At 44.9% G+C, this 18856-nt stretch overlaps 1 long non-coding RNA gene across 5 annotated transcripts in view; it reads right to left on the bottom strand.

Annotated features, from left to right (window-relative positions):
• Positions 1-18856, bottom strand: part of LOC115306962 — a 210771-nt gene that overhangs the window by 35772 nt on the left and 156143 nt on the right. For all 5 annotated transcript variants that reach the window (XR_003915509.1, XR_003915510.1, XR_003915511.1 and 2 more), the window contains one exon: positions 10626-10750. This is a non-coding gene — a long non-coding RNA (uncharacterized LOC115306962). The remainder of the gene's footprint in view (positions 1-10625; positions 10751-18856) is intronic.

Raw genomic sequence — 18856 nt, 5'->3', positions numbered from 1 at the left:
CATCACAAGAGTTAGGTCCAGGGGCATTGAACCATGGGTGGAGAGAGAGGACTACAAACTGGCCATGTCTTTGACCCCATACCTGGTAGTGATGAGCCTCCACTTCCAGGTTCTCTGGGCTTATCCCTGAATGAGAATAAGTAACAGATGTCTGATTCCTTAGTCCATGCTTCTCGGGCCCCCCTCCAGTAACATAATAAAGCATTAGAATCATTCTCTCCTGTAATGATCAGCTTAGAGTTAGCATTGGTGGTAAATGTGGGAGACAAGGCAGGAGTTTCTTTCCACATAATAGCCAAAAGCTCTGGAAAACTGAAGGAGCACACAGAGTAAAGATGATATACCAGTTTTCCTGAACATACCGTGTCAACTAAATTTTAGTATTTCATCAATCTTTGAGATACATTCAAAGAGTTCAGAGGCCTTGAGCAGGTCATTCTGTGTCCGTTAGATACGTTTCCCTGCCTTCCCCACACCATACCAGAGATAAGATGGATTCACACAGAATATAATGGGATCACACTTTTTTAGGTCCTTTGCATGCAGCTCTTTATTTTTACTTATTTTTATTTGTTTTTAATTTTTTCAGACAGAGTTCATGCAAGTGGGGGAGAGGGGCAGAGGGAGAAGAAAAGAATATTAAGCAGGCTCCACATTCAGTGTGGAGGATGCCATGACCCTGGGATCATGACATCAACTGAAATCAAGAGCAGACACTCAACCTGCTGGGCCACCCAGGTGCCCCGAGTGCAACCCTTTTAAAATGCCATCATTATTTATGGCCATTATTTTTAAATTGTTTTATCTTATTATTTATTTTGTGCATGAGAGAGAGAAAGAGAGAGCACCAGGGAAGGGCAACAATAGAGAGAGGGGATCCCAAGTAGGCTCCATGCTGTCAGTGCAGAGCTCAAGGCAGAGCTCAATCTCACGAACTGTGAGGTCATGGCCTGAGCTGAAATCAAGAGTCGGTCGCTTAATTGACTGAGCCCACTGAGGCACCCCTATTTATGACCATTTAAAGAGGAGGAAATGGTGGAACTGAAGGGGAAGTTTTACCTCTTAGGGTTCTATAGCTAGAAGGAAATCCTTAGGCAATCCTTCCGTCTACAAAAATTAAGTTCACTTAGTAGACAGAACTCCTGATAATCACTACATCCAAGTGACTTAATTCCTAACACATCACGTGTCCAGCAGAGTCCAACTGTCCACCCCAAAGCAGTGTTTCCCTGCTCTATCCTCAGAGTCAGCAACATATAAAAAGCCATAGTCAACTCATTAATATATGATGAGCTTTTGCATTATGCAATAGCATTAACCAAAATCTTTAGCCAGTAAGTAAAATTAATACACCTTTTAACATGAATATAGTATCTTCTCATACAACTGTATTTATGTCTTCTCATATCTTCCAAATACTCTTGTTGATTAAGAGCTCTCTGTTTTAAGAGAGTCAGCTTTAGAGAATAACTTCAATTTGTATAGTGCTTTACTGTTTACACTTTCATTTACGTGTCTTATGTTATCCTCAGGATAACTACAAGCACATTTGTTTTATGATCGAGAAATCAGAGTTTGAGAAATTATCACTGAGCTAATACCTGTCAGAGTGAGATTGAAACTCAGACTCTGATTTCAGATTTAGCACTATCTTCCCATGAAGTGAATCAATCCCCACATGTTTTAAGGGTTTCCTTTGTAAGTCCACAATCTTTGTATACTCCCAGTGTATGGTACTAGAAAATTTGTACTTCATTGGAAACTTACTTTCCAATTGTTTCACACATCCTTGCCTTTTTTCCTAATGTTTATTTTTTGAGAGAGACAGTGACAGAGAGAAGGAAAGAGAGTGAGCTGGGGAGGGGCAGAGAGAGGGAAACAGAGAGTCCTGAGCAGGCTCTGTGCTGAGCGTGGAGGGCTTGATTCCATGACTGTGAGATCATGACCTGAGCCAAAATCAAGAGTCAGATGCTTACCCAACTGAGCCACTCAGGCACCCCTCACGTATCCCTATCTTATCTATGCCATTCAGGCATCAGCCCTAGATTATGTTCTGCTTTCAGAAATCCTCTGAGCTTCTCATATGCTATTCAAAGAACATGCCTCCTACCTGCACACCCTACACAAACCAGCCTCAATCGTCCTATTCAATACAGTACAGACCAGGGGTGACCCTTTTCTACCATTTAGAAACTTTCTCTGATCTTCTTATCTCCTGTCCTTGTTAGGGAAGAGACTGTCCTGTGTGCTTTGGGCTCCCGCAGCACCACCACTGATGTCCATGATGGTCTCATCCCACACATTGCACTGCCAGTGTCTTTGTTTCCCACTTGACCTTGACCATCTTGAGAACAGGGATCTTGGGCTAGTTCTCTCTGAGTCCCCAGAACCTAGTATTCAGGAGGCTATCAATAATTAATAAATAATGAATCTAATCAGTAGATAACATACCACAAAACCAACTAAGGCAGTTAGTGCCTCTGAGTAGTTTCCAATCTCCTGGGGTGGAAAGCCTGTAAACAGATCATGCTGAGCAACACAAAAAGCTCTATTTCTCGGTACAGATGGGTTCCAGGTGTTCTGGAAGCACAGACAGGAAGGAATTGTGCTGTTCAGGCAAGTAGCCCTCAGAAACAGAGAGGTTGATCAGGGCCTTCAGGAAGAGTAGATAGTCACCAGCCAATGCGTGTGGAGCAAGAGGAGGGGACAACAGCAGGCTTTAGCAGAGCTGTTTTGTTGGCAATGGAGCAACCCCTTCTCTGGGTGAGCCACCCCTCTCTCCAGCCATCCTCATGGTACCAAGAACAGCCACAAGTCATGGTGTCTTGGTTTCCTGGCCCAGGGAACATCTTGGAGGTCTTACAGATTTCTTCATCCTCTTGGAGAAAGCAGATCGGAGAGAATAAAATTGACCCAGAGAGAGAAGCTGAGGACAAAGCTGGAGGAAGCATGTCGTGGAAATGCTTGAGTCCCTGATTCTCGTAATTTCAAGAGTCTGGTGTACCCTTGCCCCTCTGGAATGTGGTTTTTATACCTCAACTAAGTCAAGAACACTTGCACACACAAGAATCCTGATCAACACCAAGACCTTGAAAACATCTCCCACGATAAGCTCAGAGATAGGTACAAAGTAGCTTCTTGATATTTTATTCCTCAGGGGGACCCCTTCCATCACCTAGTTCCATCTCTTTATTAAGAAAAACACACAGGCTTACGCCCCTTTCCAAAGCTGCCCACCCTACTCAAAACCGAGTCTACCCTAGAACCTGAACTCTCTTTCCAGAACAGTGTTCTTTTTGCCACAGACTACTTCCTTGTCATTTGCTGACAAATGAGCCATAAGGTGAAAGGTGATCTTGGGATTCACATGTGACAAAAAAAATAAATAAATAAATAAAAATGGACAAAGAATTCATGATATGAACATAAAGTGAGGACATTACTGGTTTATAATTCATTCAACACATAGCCTCTGATATGCACCTGCCTCTGCAGTGGGCTGGTACTTTGACACACACATGCTCCTTGAGATCAAGCAGTTCACTAAGGAGAGTGAGGCACAGTCCAGCTGACCAGAACTCACGTGGCCTCACATCAGCCATCTGCGAGAATAGGGACTTAACTACTTTCGCAATTGCTGATAAGTCTTTTTGAACCAGTTAAGAGCTGAGCAAAAAATGTCAGCTCATCATTTCATAGCTGCATTTAAATTCATTTTTAATCAAAAACGGTATCATTCAGCAGGACCAATTAGATATGGCATTTGATTTTTTGAAAATGCAAAGCAGCCTGCGAAGACAATGATGTCCCCCTCCTAAATATATGCAAAACAATTGCTATAGGTTCTGAGGTCTCCCGTAAGATAGAGGATTCAAAGATGTTTTGCTCAAGGCTAGGCAGCACCACTACCCTGAAGGAAACTGTATTTGGGATGGGTAAACTTTTACATATTGTTAAATGAGGAGTTCTGGAGTTTATATTAAATTTGTAGACAGGCACATATGTGCCCAGAGGTAGCTGCCAGGATCACCTTAAGTCACCTTGAGTCCCTTCCAGCTCCGTGATTCTGCAATTGCTTATACTGGATTTCTCCAAGTCTGTGATAGGCTGAAGAGCTATTCCTGTCCTAGTTCTTTTCCTTATATAGGTCAAATCCCATTCCAACGAGCACCATAACAATAACCACCTCGTGGCCTGGTTATTTTAGACAACCTGATAAAATGAGCATCAAGGATGACCTCCAAGCCAGAGCGGGTTGCTACAGAATTTGACCTGAATATTCTTTAAGCAAGGAGGAGGCCAGCAAATTAAGTTTTTATCTTCATGGCACTAGGCCATCCCAGAACAGTCAGACGGAAGGTACAGAAACACTGCCAGTGAGCCCAAACCACAGCTCCTGGATTCCTGGGTCAGTGACTCCCTTTGCCTGATAGACACTGAAAAATCAGAATGTCTGGGGACCTGATTCTGTGAGTCTCAATGTGAGTGTATTTCTCTTCTGTCAACTCCAAGCAAGTAATGTCCAGGCAACTTTCATATCCTAATTCAGGTCTATAAATGAGCCCTCTTGTCATATTCAGTATCCCCCAAACCTAAGGCTTCTTTCTCCAAGGGCTGGATTCATGCTTCTTTTGGCCGAAGTCGTTCTTCTTTCTTGGAATGAAGTGCGAGTTACCGCTCTCTGAACTGTTCTCTACAAAATGCAAATTTCCTGTGGGTAGAAATTTGCTTGTTTGGTTCCCAGTTGGATTTCATATTTGGATTGTCTTTCTAGAATGTAAGCTCCACAAAACCGTGACATCTTACATCTAGAACAGTGCCTAGCTTATAGTAAGTGCTCGATAATTATTTGTTAAGCAAATGAGTGAATATGTGATAAACAGTCATTGCTTAGGACCCAGTGCCAAGGCCACCTCTCGTCTCTCAAAGAAACTAGGGGTATTTCCTTCGACCCTCAGGTACTGTTTGCATGTCTTTACTATAACGTGTGTGAGATACTCTACTTATTCTTTATGTTCTATCTGTTTGCCCATCTAAATGGGGGAATATTTTATGGCGCCAACCACGTTTTGTAACTCCACATTCTCTGTGCCTAAAACAATAAGTGTTCAACAAATGCTTGTTGCTTGAACAATCAAGAGAATGAATAAGAACGTTTCTCTTATAACAATGAACACTGAAAAATTATGACTTAACATCATACCTCTAATGCTGCCTGGACTCCAGAGCTTTCCAAACTGAAGAAGCTGTGAGTCACTGGGCTTGGAGAGGAGGGGTGTTTGTTTGTGGAGGACTTGCTTCCCGACCTCGATGAATCACATGTATAATCACCCCTACTGCATCCTGTCTGGGGAAGTAACCAAAACCCCTATTTCTGGCCTCGATGGCTTTTTGGTTTTATGAGTAAATGCCACTGGCACGCCATTAAATAAGTGCCCTTGGAAAGCCCTCGGCCAGGGCTACCACCTCCGAGAGCCAGGTTACAGAGGAACAGTCATGTGGGGGGAGCACAAGCCTGAGGCATGGCCTCTCCTGCCTGATGTGCAACTGGTGACCTGGTCTCCAAGATCTTTTCAAACATCTGTTCTATCTTTTGCCAAATCCTATTATGATCCTATAATTCTCCTGCAGAAAGACATGTAATGATTCGCATCATCCACATAGTAAAGAACATACTTCTTTTTTTTATTTTAGAGAGAGAGAGAGAGTATGAGTGGGGAAAAGGACCAGAGGAAGAGAGAGAATCTTAAGCAGGCTCCATGCTCAGCACGAAACCTGGATGTGGGGCTCGATCCCACAGACCGTGAGATCATGACCTGAGCTGAAACCAAGAGTCAGATGCTCAAGCAACTGTGCCCCCAGGTGCCCCAAAAACAAACTTCTCAACCTACAATTCAAGGCCCTCTAGAATCTGACTCTGACCTTCTTCACTGCCCTTATCTTCCTCTACTGCTGTAGAGGATCACATACAAGTCCTATACTTTGCTTCAAGGCTTTGCTGTCTCTCTTTGCTCCTAGAATGTCCACCTGCTTCCATTTACAAATGTCTATAACCTGCACATCCCTAGGTCTCACCAGATGCTACTTCTTCCAGAATTTCTTCAGCGATTGTCTAACAAGGAAAATGACGTCTCCTTTAGGCAGGCTCAGATTTTATTTGTACTTCCATTCCATTGCCTATTTCTAATTTGTATTACAGATGCAAAGGTTCACGTGCACTTCCCTAATAAATCATTTATTCGATTATCTGAATCTTAGCATAATACTCCTCAACTCCCAGCAGTGCCTACCCCAGTGGGCACCCAAATAAATAAAGGTTTGTTGAGTGGAAAAATGGGAAGTTCAATTGTTTCAATCCTTATCTCCGGCTTGGAATCTTCAGGGAAGATTTGATGAAAGAGTGTCGTAGTTTCCTCTCTCTTGTTTTAGTCCGTACTTCCATTCCAAGAAAACAGAAGATTAAGAAAAACTTTGGTCTCTGCAAACAACTCATTTTATATCAAAGGCAAGGTCTTCATTCCAGGCTTCCTCCCTCCTAATATCCAGCACCTCATGGCCTACCTTGTTGGGAGAAGAAAGGAGCTCCTGCTAGTGGTGGTGGGGGGGGGAGTATAATTTTGATAATAAACCAAGTAAAAGCAGAACATAATTAAGAGGGGATTTGCCATTTGAAAAAGCAAACTTTTTAAAAAAGATAGCATATTCCCCAAACAAAGATGGTTCTGTTCCTGGCTGTTTCAGAATATCCATGCCACAGGCCAATTTCAGGCAAGTACATTCCTTCAGTACGGATAAGCGAGAGTTGAGGCGATAAAGATTAGTTTGTTTGACTGCAAAACATTTTGTTCCTCCTTTCTGGTTATTAGTATTCCTCTGCTTATGAGAATAGGGCCTTAGGAGCAGAATGAGTGAAAAATCACCCAGGCCAAGGTCAGATAAAGAGGGAACGGAATGTCAAGACTATTGTTTCCTCTCCTATCATTTGGCAATGACCACATCGGGGTGGATCAAAGAGACAGGCAGCCATGACCGCGGCCTGAGGGCCATCTTGGCCACCGCTTCTCTTACCAGCGGCCCTTGGGGCAGTGTCCCTTCCCTCTTAGGAGGCCAAGGTCTACCTACACCAGTTAGTGGCCAAGCGGCCATGGACAAATCTGCAATTTCTTCATCAGTTAAATGAGAATAATATCTGTTATGAAATAACATGGTCAGACTTTATAAACTGTAAAGTACAGTTCAAATATTAGCTGATGCTGGAAATTCAAAGATAACTTTTTTTCTTTCATTACCCTACAGTTGGGAGTGGCGAACATTTTCTGCAAAGGGCCAAATCATCAAAATTTTAGGTCTCTGTTGGGGCTACTAGAAAGCCTTTGTAGGAGGCAAGCAGCCATTGACAGTATGTAAATGGGAGCTGTGCTTTGTTCTGATAAAACTTTATTCACGGATACAGGTGGCAGACTGGATTTGGCCCAGGGTCCATATTTGCAAATCCTTGCCCTATATCTTTGGAGATAATGAAACACCAGAGGCAGACAGAGGGGCATATCCAAAACCTTTCTTGCCGTGATAAATGATAGAATCAGTTTTATGGGCAATTGTCCTGAGATTTTTTTTTATATTTTTTATTTATTTTTGAGAGACAGAGAGAGACAGCGTGAGCAGGGGAGGGTCAGAGAGATTGGGAGACACAGAATCTGAAGCAGGCTCCAGGCTCTGAGCTAGCTGTTAGCACAGAACCCGATGTGGGCCTCGAACCGAACCCATGAACCGTGAGATCATGACCTGAGCCGAAGTCAGACGCTTAACCGACTGAGCCACCCAGGCGCCCCGTCCTGAGATTTTTTTCAGACCTCTCTTTTAAGGTACTTTTTGAAATCAGAGTTTTCATTTTGTACATTATCATCACCATCTTCATCACCATCAATCTCATTCTGTGCCTAATCTAGAAGTATTAATGAGCGGGGCAGAAAAGATCTGCAGTTTCCTACCTCTTCCACTTGACCACACTCTCTTCTGGGAAAGACAGCTCTGATTATTGTTAAAGAAAATATCAATCACACTTGTGGTGAAAGGTCACTACATTTTTTAACAAATTGGTCCTTTGAGCAAGATGAATTTTAATGGATTCGTTTATTAACCTAAAGGTTGAACCAGACTGAGAGTAACTGAATGATTTGTTCATAATTAGTATTATTTATAATTATTTTACTTGGGAAAAAATATCACCTTAAATGTCAGGATGTTTTTTTAATTGCTTCAGATGAGATTCAAAATAATTGACTTTGCAAATGTATTTAAAAAAACCTCATTTAAAAATATCTGAAGCTGCCGCGAGTCTGTCTGGAAGAGGTAGATATTGATATTCGTTACTGGGAATGGGGCAGAAATTGATCCATGATTTTTTTTTAACCACGCGAATTATGTATTGTGGTCACTTCTGGACTCTAAACCAGCTGAAATGCTGATACAGTTCATTCCTCCTCCATATGAAGTCTGCTCTCTAAGTGAGTGTGTTGTGTGAATGTCACCGCCATGTTTTTCACTCAAATATATATTTGCATGTATTTTGTATTAAAGGAGACTAAATACCTGCTTGAAAGGAGGATTGTATGCATGTGTTTAGTGGTTTTAGAAAAATACAGTCTGTGTATTTCCTCTAGACACACAATTCAGAGAGGATACAAGCTCTTTGAAGGTGAGTAGGTATATGCCTTCAACTTAGCATCTCTATAAATATTTAACTTATTAATCAATTGGTGGGGAAGAAAATAGGATACATGAACACTTGGGAAAGACAGTTTTTAAGATAATTAAGGCTGTGGGGCGCCTGGATGGCTCAGCTGGTTAAGTGCCCAGCTTTGGCTCAGGTCAAGATCTCGCGGTTCAGGGGTTCAAGCTCTGTATTGGGGTCTATGCTGACAGCTCGGAGCCTGTGTCTGCTTAAGATTCTGTGTCACCCTCCCCACCCCAGCCTTTCTCCTGCTCACACTCTGTCTCTCTCTCTCCAAAGTAAATAAACATTTAAAAAATAAAATAAGTAAGGTTGTGAGATGCAAGTCGATCACAAGTAAGACACACGCAGCAGAACAGCAATGATGAGATCTTCTATGACTCTGTAGGGAGTTACAAACTTTTGGTGAGCTCAGTATAACCTCGTGTGTGCCTCACATCTACATCTGGATGCAGGAAGAAAATGTAGTAGCAACTTCATTTAACGATGGGAAGAGAAGACTCAGTGCAACCAAGGGATATGCCCATTGTCTACACTGCCTTCCCCACACACCACACTGCTGCTGGGACCCAAGGAAAGGGTAAATGCGCCCACATATGTCAAAGCCAACTATGGTCTTCATAGGTCAACAGAAACAGCCTGAGCCAGAGTGTGGAACCCAATTTCCCATCAGAGACATTTTAACGACTAAGTAACAAGTTGTCTGGAAAGAGCACTCCAGGCAGGGAATATGGTGATGGGATATAAACACGGCCTTCTTATTTGCTTCTTCCAAGTACAGTCTGATCATGTGCCTGAGACACGTTGTGACATTTACAGGAGCAGCAGTGTGTCGAGGACACAGACAAAGCACTCTTCCAGAGAGCCGACCAGACACCATCAATCACTATCTGCGTGTTTGAAAATGAGAAACGTGCAGCCAAGGTCAGGAAAGAGAACATTCGAAGGTGGCTAAAAGGGAAAGAATATAGTTTCCCACTTATCTGCCAAAAAGGTGACACTAAAAAGCAAAACGGAAATTAGGGGTTATGTACTTATATTCTCCCACAAATAGTAAACACACACGTCCCTCCAAAAGCTCAGCAGGAAAATACCCCACTGAGCATCATAAGGGTGTATTAACTGATTAATTATTATTAATGTCATCTCTTATTTAGCTAGCAATTATAATCTATTAGGAGCCTTTATTCCCATTATCTTACTTACTCAATCCTCAGAAAAATCCTATAAGGCTCATTAGTAATATATTATTAGCTCCCTGTTATAGACAAAGAAAAAAGGGGATTCCGACGTCTCCCTGCTTCAGCTAATCTCCCTAAGCTGCCGAGTGCGCACTTCTGACTCCTGGTCCATGACCGAGAGCAACTGCAGGAGACTGGAAGGGAGAAGGGGGAAGTCTGAGACATGGGTTCAGAGTAGAGAGAACCTGAAAAGGCCAGCAGACCAGAATTCCTTCCAGTTTAGGGAGTCCCAAGTCAGGAGTGGGTGTGGCTATCTGACACACAACCGGAATGATTAGATGGACTTTCAGGCACACCTACTCACTTGGATTCTTCTTGTGTAGCTGAGCGCTGGCTCTCAGACTCCCGGCCTCTGAGGTCCTGCGAAGTTTCTGGGCGGCAGAGTTGGAACGAACTTCAAACTAGTTTAAGCCTCTGAGTCAGTGCACAAACCCTCCTTTCTCCGGCTCTGGCTCCCGGGCAGCCTTTTGCATCACATCCGATGAGCATTTTTGTTCTTTTGCACCCCTTTGGGGGCTCCTCTCTCTGCTCTGCCTCCATCTTTCTGCGCTGCATTCTCCCCTGACACCCCATTTGCCCTGCCACCATCAGGGGGCTCCGTGCCCCTCGCCCCCCAGGAGCCCCTCTGCCGTCCTCTCCAGGACACCTACCTGCACTCCGCAGCCACCAGCACCTCCTTGGTTCCGTCTGGCTGAGACCGCCGGCCTCCATCCAGGGCCTGGGAGCCATGAAAGTCTTCAAGCTCTTTGTTACTTTTCCTCCTTAGTTTATAACGCTAGGTAATTAACAACAGACAAGAAAGGATGGGATCAGCTGTGGCTCTCAGGCTGCAGCCTCCAGAAAGTGTTATCTCAGACCCCAACATGGCAACAAAGAAATCTCACAGTTGGGTCAAGCGCGAAAATCAGAGGACAGGAGGAGAAAACTTCAGCTTCCCCAATTCCACTGCCCTCCGGGGGCTCCCCCTTGTGGGAGATGCGGGGCATGGCAAGGCACGACCCGGCTGGGACCGCGCCTCCGTGGGAGGAGGGCCAGGGAGCCGAGAGCTCGCCCCCCCCTGGGGTGTGGATTCGAGTCCAGCCCACAGCGCGGAGATAGGCCTCTGCGTGACTTGCGGGGTTGAAACCCTCCATAATTATCCGGGGGAATGTTCTGGGGAGCCAGAGCCCTCCGTGCCTGGAGGTCCAGGTGAGTGTGGCCTGAGTCACGGGCTTGCACGGGGTTTGCTCGGTATGGGAAGTGGTGATTGGCAACCCTTCGCCTCCCCTTCGTGTCCAGCGCCCTCGCCGGCACGAGTGTATCATAAAGTCGTGCATTCACATCGGGCTGCTCTGCAGGGACAGGCGTGGTATCTGCCGTCTGAGTAAGGAGTGAAGGTCCGGTTTCCCGGACTCTCGCCAGTGTGGGCACACGGCCCTTTGGAGCCCTGGCAATTTACTGCTCCCCACCTGGATGGAAACAGACTGTGGGTCCGAACAGTATCTTTCTCCAGGGAGATAGAGTCTCATTCATTCTCCCTTACCCTCGCACGCAGGTAGGAAATCAAATACATTACTCTTTCTGCAAATAAAATCAGAGGCTCATGCAACTGAGAACGGTGGCCCATGCACTAGAAAAAACCCTCAGTGGAGTTAAAGACCCACGTTTCCTGACTTCTGCCTGCCCCATGTGTCTAGACTATTTTCTGTCTCTGGAGAGAAGACACTGACCTTCCTTAGTGCAGGCCAATGAGCAGAGCCATTAAGGGACTATTGATTGACCTCCTCTTCCCCTCACGGTGAGGACAGTGTGCTGGGTATGACACAGATAGAGAGTCCCAGGCTGAGCCCGCAGGAGAGAATTCGTCGTTATGGTGAATGCAGGATAACAACCAATGGTCTTTGGGGATGCTCTTTATTCCCAGAAGTGGTAGTGGGGACCGAATAAAGAAACTTTGCGGAATGACCACAGTGCTCTGGCCAGAGTTCACCATGTGTGCTGTGATACATTATCTCATTGCATTGTCATACCAGTTCTGAGATCTTGGTTGTGAAGTTAGGTTATCTCCATTTCATAGATGAAGAAACTGAGGTCAGAGTGGTTAAATGACTGTAAAATGAGTGGCAGAGGTAAGGATCAAACCTAAATCTAGTTAAGCTTAGAGCTCCGTGTCTCAGCGACTCTTCTAGCTGTGTCCTGGCAAGGGAACTCTGGCCAGCGGGTCAACATAAAGCGTCTCCTATCAGTTTCACCAAACCAAATCTCAAGCCAGTTGTTCCCACTGATCTCTGTTAAATTCTACTACCTCCCTGATGTTGGCAGCAGCTCTGTATGGAGTCCCATGGGGAGACTGAGCTTCTGATAAAGTCAGAAAACTCCATGTATTAAAAAACAACAGCTTCATGAGGGCACCTGGGGGGCTCAGTTGGTTAAACAGCTGACTCTTAATTCGGACTCATGTCATGAGGTTGTGAGATCAAGCCCCATGTCGGGCTTGACACAGAGTGGAACCTGCTAAGATTCTCTCTCTTCCCTTCTGCCCCTCCCCACTCACATGCACACATGTTCCCTCCCTCTCAAACTAAATAAACTTTAAAAATAAAAAAATGGGGGGCGCCTGGGTGGCTCGGTCGGTTAAGTGTCTGACTTTGGCTCAGGTCATAATCTCTCGGTTTGTGAGCTTGAGCCCCACGTCAGGGTCTGTGCTGACAGCTTGGAGCCTAGAGCCTGCTTTGGATTCTGTGTGTCCCTCCCTCTCTGTTCCTCCCCCACTCACTCTCTGTCTCTCTCTCTCAAAAATAAATAAACTTTAAAATTTTTAATAGGGGTGCCTGGGTGGCTTGGTTGTGTGTCTGACTTTGGCTCAGGTCATGATCTCATGGTTTGTGGGTTCAAGCCCCATGTCAGGCTCTGTGCTGACAGCTAGCTCAGAGCCTGGAGCCTGCTTCAGATTCTGTGCCTCCCTCTCTCTCTGACCCTCCCTGCTCATGCTGTCTCTCTCTGTCTCTCAAAAATAAATACAAAACATTAAAAATTTTTTAAATTTTAATAAAAAATGATAATAAAATAATAAAAATAAATAAAAACCATAGCTTTTTCATGAGCTCTTTATCCATAAGCAATACAAACATGACAGATGTAAAGACAGACACCCTAGACCAAAGGAGCTGTGTGTCACCAAAATGATGATGACAAGTTGGTCCATGATATTGTGACCGACCACAGATTCAAGAAGTATCTCTCAGACCTACAATGCACTCTGGGCTAAATATGAAATGGGCAACCAGCCCTGAAGACGCTTAAACTTTGGTATAAACTCAGGTCAAGTATAAAGCAGTAGTAAGGATTTGGAGAATTCAAGGAAAGCTGCAAAAGCAAACAAACAAAACTCCCTTTCACGCAGATGGCTCTAAAACTGAGGATTTTTGGTAACAGGGCTGCTGAGAAGGACAGAACACAAGTCCAGACATTCTGCTCCAGGAGAACGTATCAGGGGGTCGAGCATATGAAGGTGTTGCATCAGGTGCTGAAGAACAAACAGGACGATGGATGGGGCAAAAGACCTGCTTCTTGTTGGGCTAGGCGGGTCATCCCACACCCCATTTTGACCCTGCACTAGACAAAATAGAACACACTGAAAAGAGAGCAGGCCTGGTATAGAAGAGACCGGAAATCATGTCCTGAGGAATTTGGAACACTGGCAATGTTCAGGTAGGTGGAGATGAAACTCCATGTAGAAAATAGTGGCTGTCTTCAAATATCCAAAGGACTCTCGGAAAAGGGATGTGAGAGCAGAGCATTGGGGAATAAATTGGAACCAATCTGGGGAATAAACTGGAACCAATGGGGAGAAGGTTCAAGGAGAATGCTATTCTGCTCACTAGAAGACAAGTATTCTGCCAGCTCAACCCAAAATTGGGAAGACCACTTCCTGTCTGGAGAAGGCTAGGAGGGCTCTGTCATCGGAAGTTGTTTGGTCCAGGACAGAAGCCATGTACCACAGACATACTGGAAGGAAATCACCTTTGGAGTCCCTCTATGGGGTCTGTGGATAATGTGAGGCCCAAAAGGAGAAGCTGAATGAAAGAATCACATGAACTCTTCACACAGGACATTGAGCTCCTATTGAGGTATCTCATGGTCTAATCCGTTCAATGATCACCTATACCCAAAGTGTGCCTGCTGCCTCTTCCTCTCTTTCCCTTGAACACAATTATTTATTTTACTCTCTCAGGTAATTCCAGTATTTAATGAGGTATCGTAGACAACACGAAGTTAAAGGTAAAACTCCTCTACTCTGTTCAGTTTGAGGGTCTCAGGTTTTCAAAGAGATGTTTAGAAGCTATCTTGTTGGAACACTCCCACCCCTCATGTCCAAATTCATGTGAGTCAATTAGGTCTTGCCTGATCTCTGTCTTAATGCTGATCTCCAAAGCTAATTCTGCCACAGGCCATTCTAATGGGGAAGTAAGTGAAATGTATCCATACAAGATGCATCGGCAAGAAAGTGAAATGAAGGAAAAGAAAAATGGTATGGTTAGTAGGAGGAAAGAACCTAAAATGAATCAGGATTTTAGAAAGTCAGAATTATATTGGGGCACCTGGGTGGCTCAGTCAGTTAAGCGTCAGACTTTGGCTCAGGTCATGATCTCATGGCTCTGTGAGTTCAAGCCCGGAATCAGGCTCTGTGCTGACAGCTCAGGGCCTGGAGCCTCCTTCCAATTCTGTGTCTCCCTCTCTCTCTCTCTGCCCTTCTCCCAATTATGATCTCTCTATCAAAAATAAAGAAAAAAATAAATAAAAAACCAAGAAAGTCAGAATTATAGTAAATTTTAAAAATACCACCTCTAGTTTGGCCATGAATCACATTACTGGTGCAAGTGTAGGTGAAATTATATGTTACGCTACCTTTTGCACATGCATGCAAGCCTTCCAGTGCATGTCGGGGATATGGAAGAACAGGGGCAGAAGGACTAAACAAGGTAAAGATTGCTGATGAGGAGGAAACAGTATGGAGCTATGAGGTGCTTGAAATTGCTTGCATGGAGTGACCCACGGCAGGTAAAAGTGAATAGAAACCTGGTGAGGGTGGCAGATGAAAGAAATGGTGTGTTAAAGAACAGATCTCTGACTGAGTAGAGCGGACAGAGGACATTAAGTGGACAAGGGAAAAGACACAAAGGTTCGTGATGGATCACTGAGATCACTAAGGGAAATTCAGAGGTAGGAAGAAGTGAAGATAGAGCCTCCAAGGAGTTCTGAGACCCCTGGGCTGTTTCCAAGACCATCTAAGGGTCCTAAGAGATGGTAGGAGATGGCAATGAGGGTCAACAATGAGGGTTGGAAGGCACTGGAAGATGTGAGAGGAAAGAGCCAGAAAGGAAGCTGGACTCATCACAGGACTTCGTTTCTCCATTTCTAACTAGCTCACTTCTCAGGGGATGGCAGTCAAATCTACCTCCTGGCTCGAGAGGACTGTTAATTCATCAGAAAAATCTGAATCCATCCAGTGTTGACTGAACACTTTCTACATGCTCAGCTATGTCACAGAAATAGAAATCAAAATGTTACTAAAGAATCATGCTATAAAATGTCCCACAGTAACCTGAATTACTATTAGTCAGTTAACAGTCCTTAGTTTAGTAAGTACTATGGGCTGAGGACGTGGTAAGCCCGAGGAATGTAGTCCGGACTACCGGGCGCACTCTCATGGAGCGCACAAATAATGAGGAAGGAAGAGAGGGCAGCCAAGTATAAAAATGACTGCAGAGAATTCTAGAGTGCTGCGGAGAAAGATAACAGACAGCATTGGGTTCCTAGTTTTTAACCGTTTTTTACAGAAAAATGGTGTGAGAAGCCATAGAGAGTCAGGAGTAATCACTCGGTAGGAAGGATCCCCAGTCAACTCCCCAGGGTCCAGAGGAAGGTTGTGGATGCCGAGCCCAGCTGGGGACCACTGGTGCAATTGGTGGGAAGCCAGACTAGGCAAGAAGACTGGCCCTGCCCCTGAGGGAAATAGGTCCCATGATGAAGGAGAAAGAAAGACTGCTACTCAAGATCTCAAGATCTTCACCTCCAGATCCCTCTCGCCCCATCCTATCTGACCAGTTCAGCTGATGTGGCCACCGCCCATGGCTAAGGGACTAAAATGGTCCCTCAGGAGTCTCTCTGATTTCCCAAACTTTCTATCCATCTTGCTCTTCTACTTGGGCTCACAGACGAGCCCAGCTCTTCTCGTCCACCCCACATGCCTGCTTCAGGGAAGCATTTGCATTTCCTTGGCACGCATACAGTTTGCTGAGCTCTTTTAGGCCAGGCCAATTACAACAAGCCCTAAAATTCCTGAGCCACGTGGTTTCTTCAGGGATCTGCTTACACCCCCTCCCTGGAAAGGGCAGGGAGCCCACTCTGTACAGTCTCTGCACACAAAAAGGGCACGTTCCACTGTTAAGGCGGAGTAGGCATGGGCTGCTTTTACCAAAGAGAGCGTGAGGCACAACCACTGTGGGCTTTGGTTTTACATGGCTTGATAGGATTTCATGCCACTTAAGATGGACAAGGTGGCTCGGAGGCAGCTCCCCTGAAGACTGTCTTGAGAAAGGGCTGGAGAAGCTTTTAGTGTAAGCCCCATGGGATCTCAAGCTGGCAAAAGAATTAGTATGTGTCCCTACCTTCTTGCAACATTGCAACTACCTTTGTGTAAGTTCTGGTTTGGGGAGGAAGAATGGGAGTCAGTATATAAATGATCATGGGAGGATGTTTGGGCAGAAATATTCCGACTCCACAGGGAATTGCTCCAAAGTTGTGGTTGCTGTTGTTGTTGTTGTTGTTTCTGATTCGGAAGTGGTTATAAGTCAGTTAAGTTTACCTCCCAGTTCACTTTCTATTATGCTAATAACAGTTCCTAAGTATCGCTAGCTAAGAGGAGGACATCGAGGGACATCTTCATGGGAGCATGTCAAGCAGTGCCATGGCCGTTTGAATTTAAAATTATCCATGAATAATTCGCAAAGCGTGTAATCCATGTGCAGATCACTGAGAACTGACTGTTTCTGAGACGTGCCTGCAAGATCAGCCACAGAGCCTTCCAACGGCAACCACAACAAACAATGATTATAGAAGTGTGTCCTCAATTCTTGGCATCAATTCGTGTCTCATGAAGACAAGAGCATTGCAGGTCCATGCTCCGAGTCTGAGGGCATTCTTCAGATCGGAAAAACAGAGCCTCTTGGAAAGGAAAATCTGAAGTATGTGCACAGGCCAAGATGACCCACATGTGTCCAAAGATACCTAGAGCAGACATTCAGTACTGAACTTTCTTACCCAGACAGGAACCAAAGGGTTCTGAGGTCAAACCTGCCATTTCTAATTCAGAAGACAAAGAAATCAGGAGGACAAAGCTCATTTGCACTTGGATAAATACATTCTAGAAACTGAAGCTGACTTCAATGCCCTTCTCAAAAAGCCTGGCCTTGTGAGCAAGAGGCTTAAGGCTGGCTGACACCCTCTGAGGTGTGAACTGCCCTGGGAGTCCAGGCCCTGCTTCACTGAGCAGCTCTCTGGCAGTTTCCAGCACCCCCACCCCACCGGGACCAGCAGTTGGAAATTACCACATCCCCATGTTTCTGGAGGAGATTTTTCAAACCAAAGGTTCCCTGACCTAACTACAGGGGTGCTTAGCTTTTCTAGATCAACTAATGAAGAGTATATAGGCACATTTTTGACCAAGGAAAGAAAGGCCATCTTAGGCTAAAAGCAGCTTTCAATGTGGAAAATCAAATGGGGTATGAGAAGAGTCAGATTTCTTTAATTAAGAAGACAGCTGGACCATCACGAGCTGTTCATCTTCAGGGGATTTCATAGGTCCTTGGCCAGAGACCAACCTGAAGCATAGAAAGAGGAATCCCTCCCCGCCCAGCCTTTCTTATAAAGAAAGAGCTTTAGTCATGTGGGTTTTGCTTATCCAAAGAGTATCCTTTCTTGTCCTGAAGTCAGCATAAAAGAATGTGCTGTCAGGTTACCCGAGAGGTCCATGGGGAGATGCCAGTGCGGCAGGCCCACTGGTCCCACGCCGCAATCTTTAATGGTGAAGGCCAAAAAGATGCCATTTTCACAGCACCTCCCAAGGTCTACTGTCTTCAGGAAGCACAACACCAATGAACAAAGAACTTAATTGCAAGTCATTCTCCCTTTCACTGTGAAAGCAAGGGAAATCTGGTATCAGAGCCCTGGACTTATGAGGAGGGAGATGGTGACAAGAAACTGAGGGTGGGAAGAATTTAAAACACTGAGAGTCACCCAGTACTGTTGCTCTCACAAATGTTGCCAAGGTATTTTTTATTACATTTTTTCCTGCTCAATACTTTGTGGAATTCTCCCCATTTCTGTGTGTGGAAAGCCCCAATACCTTTTCAAAAGGCGAGCCAAATATTAGCTAGCATCACCATTAAGAGTGGGGGCAGAGTGGTGGCCATGGGACCCACTCAAAGACCTCACCAGTCATGGAAATGCCGACCTATGTCCAACACCCTCCTTCTGACCTTGACACACCAAGGCCAGAGCCATATTCCACCCATAATAATAGGTTAGGGGGGCAGGTTTGCACAGCTAACAACAGGCCACTGCTGATGCCTCTTCCTTTCTCAGCAAGGAAAGTGTAGAAAGTCTAGTGACTCCCACTGGCCATTGGACAAATGCCCAGCAGCTCCTTGGGGACATCTGCTAGTGACGGTGTCATAGTTCATTCTTCCTTTGGCCAAGCCCTCCCTCGCAGTGGCTAAGCCGCCAAGCTCTAACCCTCTATCTCCGTGTCTTCTTGCATAATATCTTTCTTTTATTCCTGCTGCACTTGTCCTTGGTTAAGTTCTCATTTTTTTCCCTCTGTTGGGTTTTTGCTATCTCT

The sequence above is a fragment of the Suricata suricatta genome, chromosome 11 (assembly GCF_006229205.1).
Source record: "Suricata suricatta isolate VVHF042 chromosome 11, meerkat_22Aug2017_6uvM2_HiC, whole genome shotgun sequence".
NCBI lineage: Eukaryota > Metazoa > Chordata > Mammalia > Carnivora > Herpestidae > Suricata > Suricata suricatta.
Note: the sequence above shows the minus strand (reverse complement) of the source record. Positions and strands in the feature narration are given on the sequence as shown.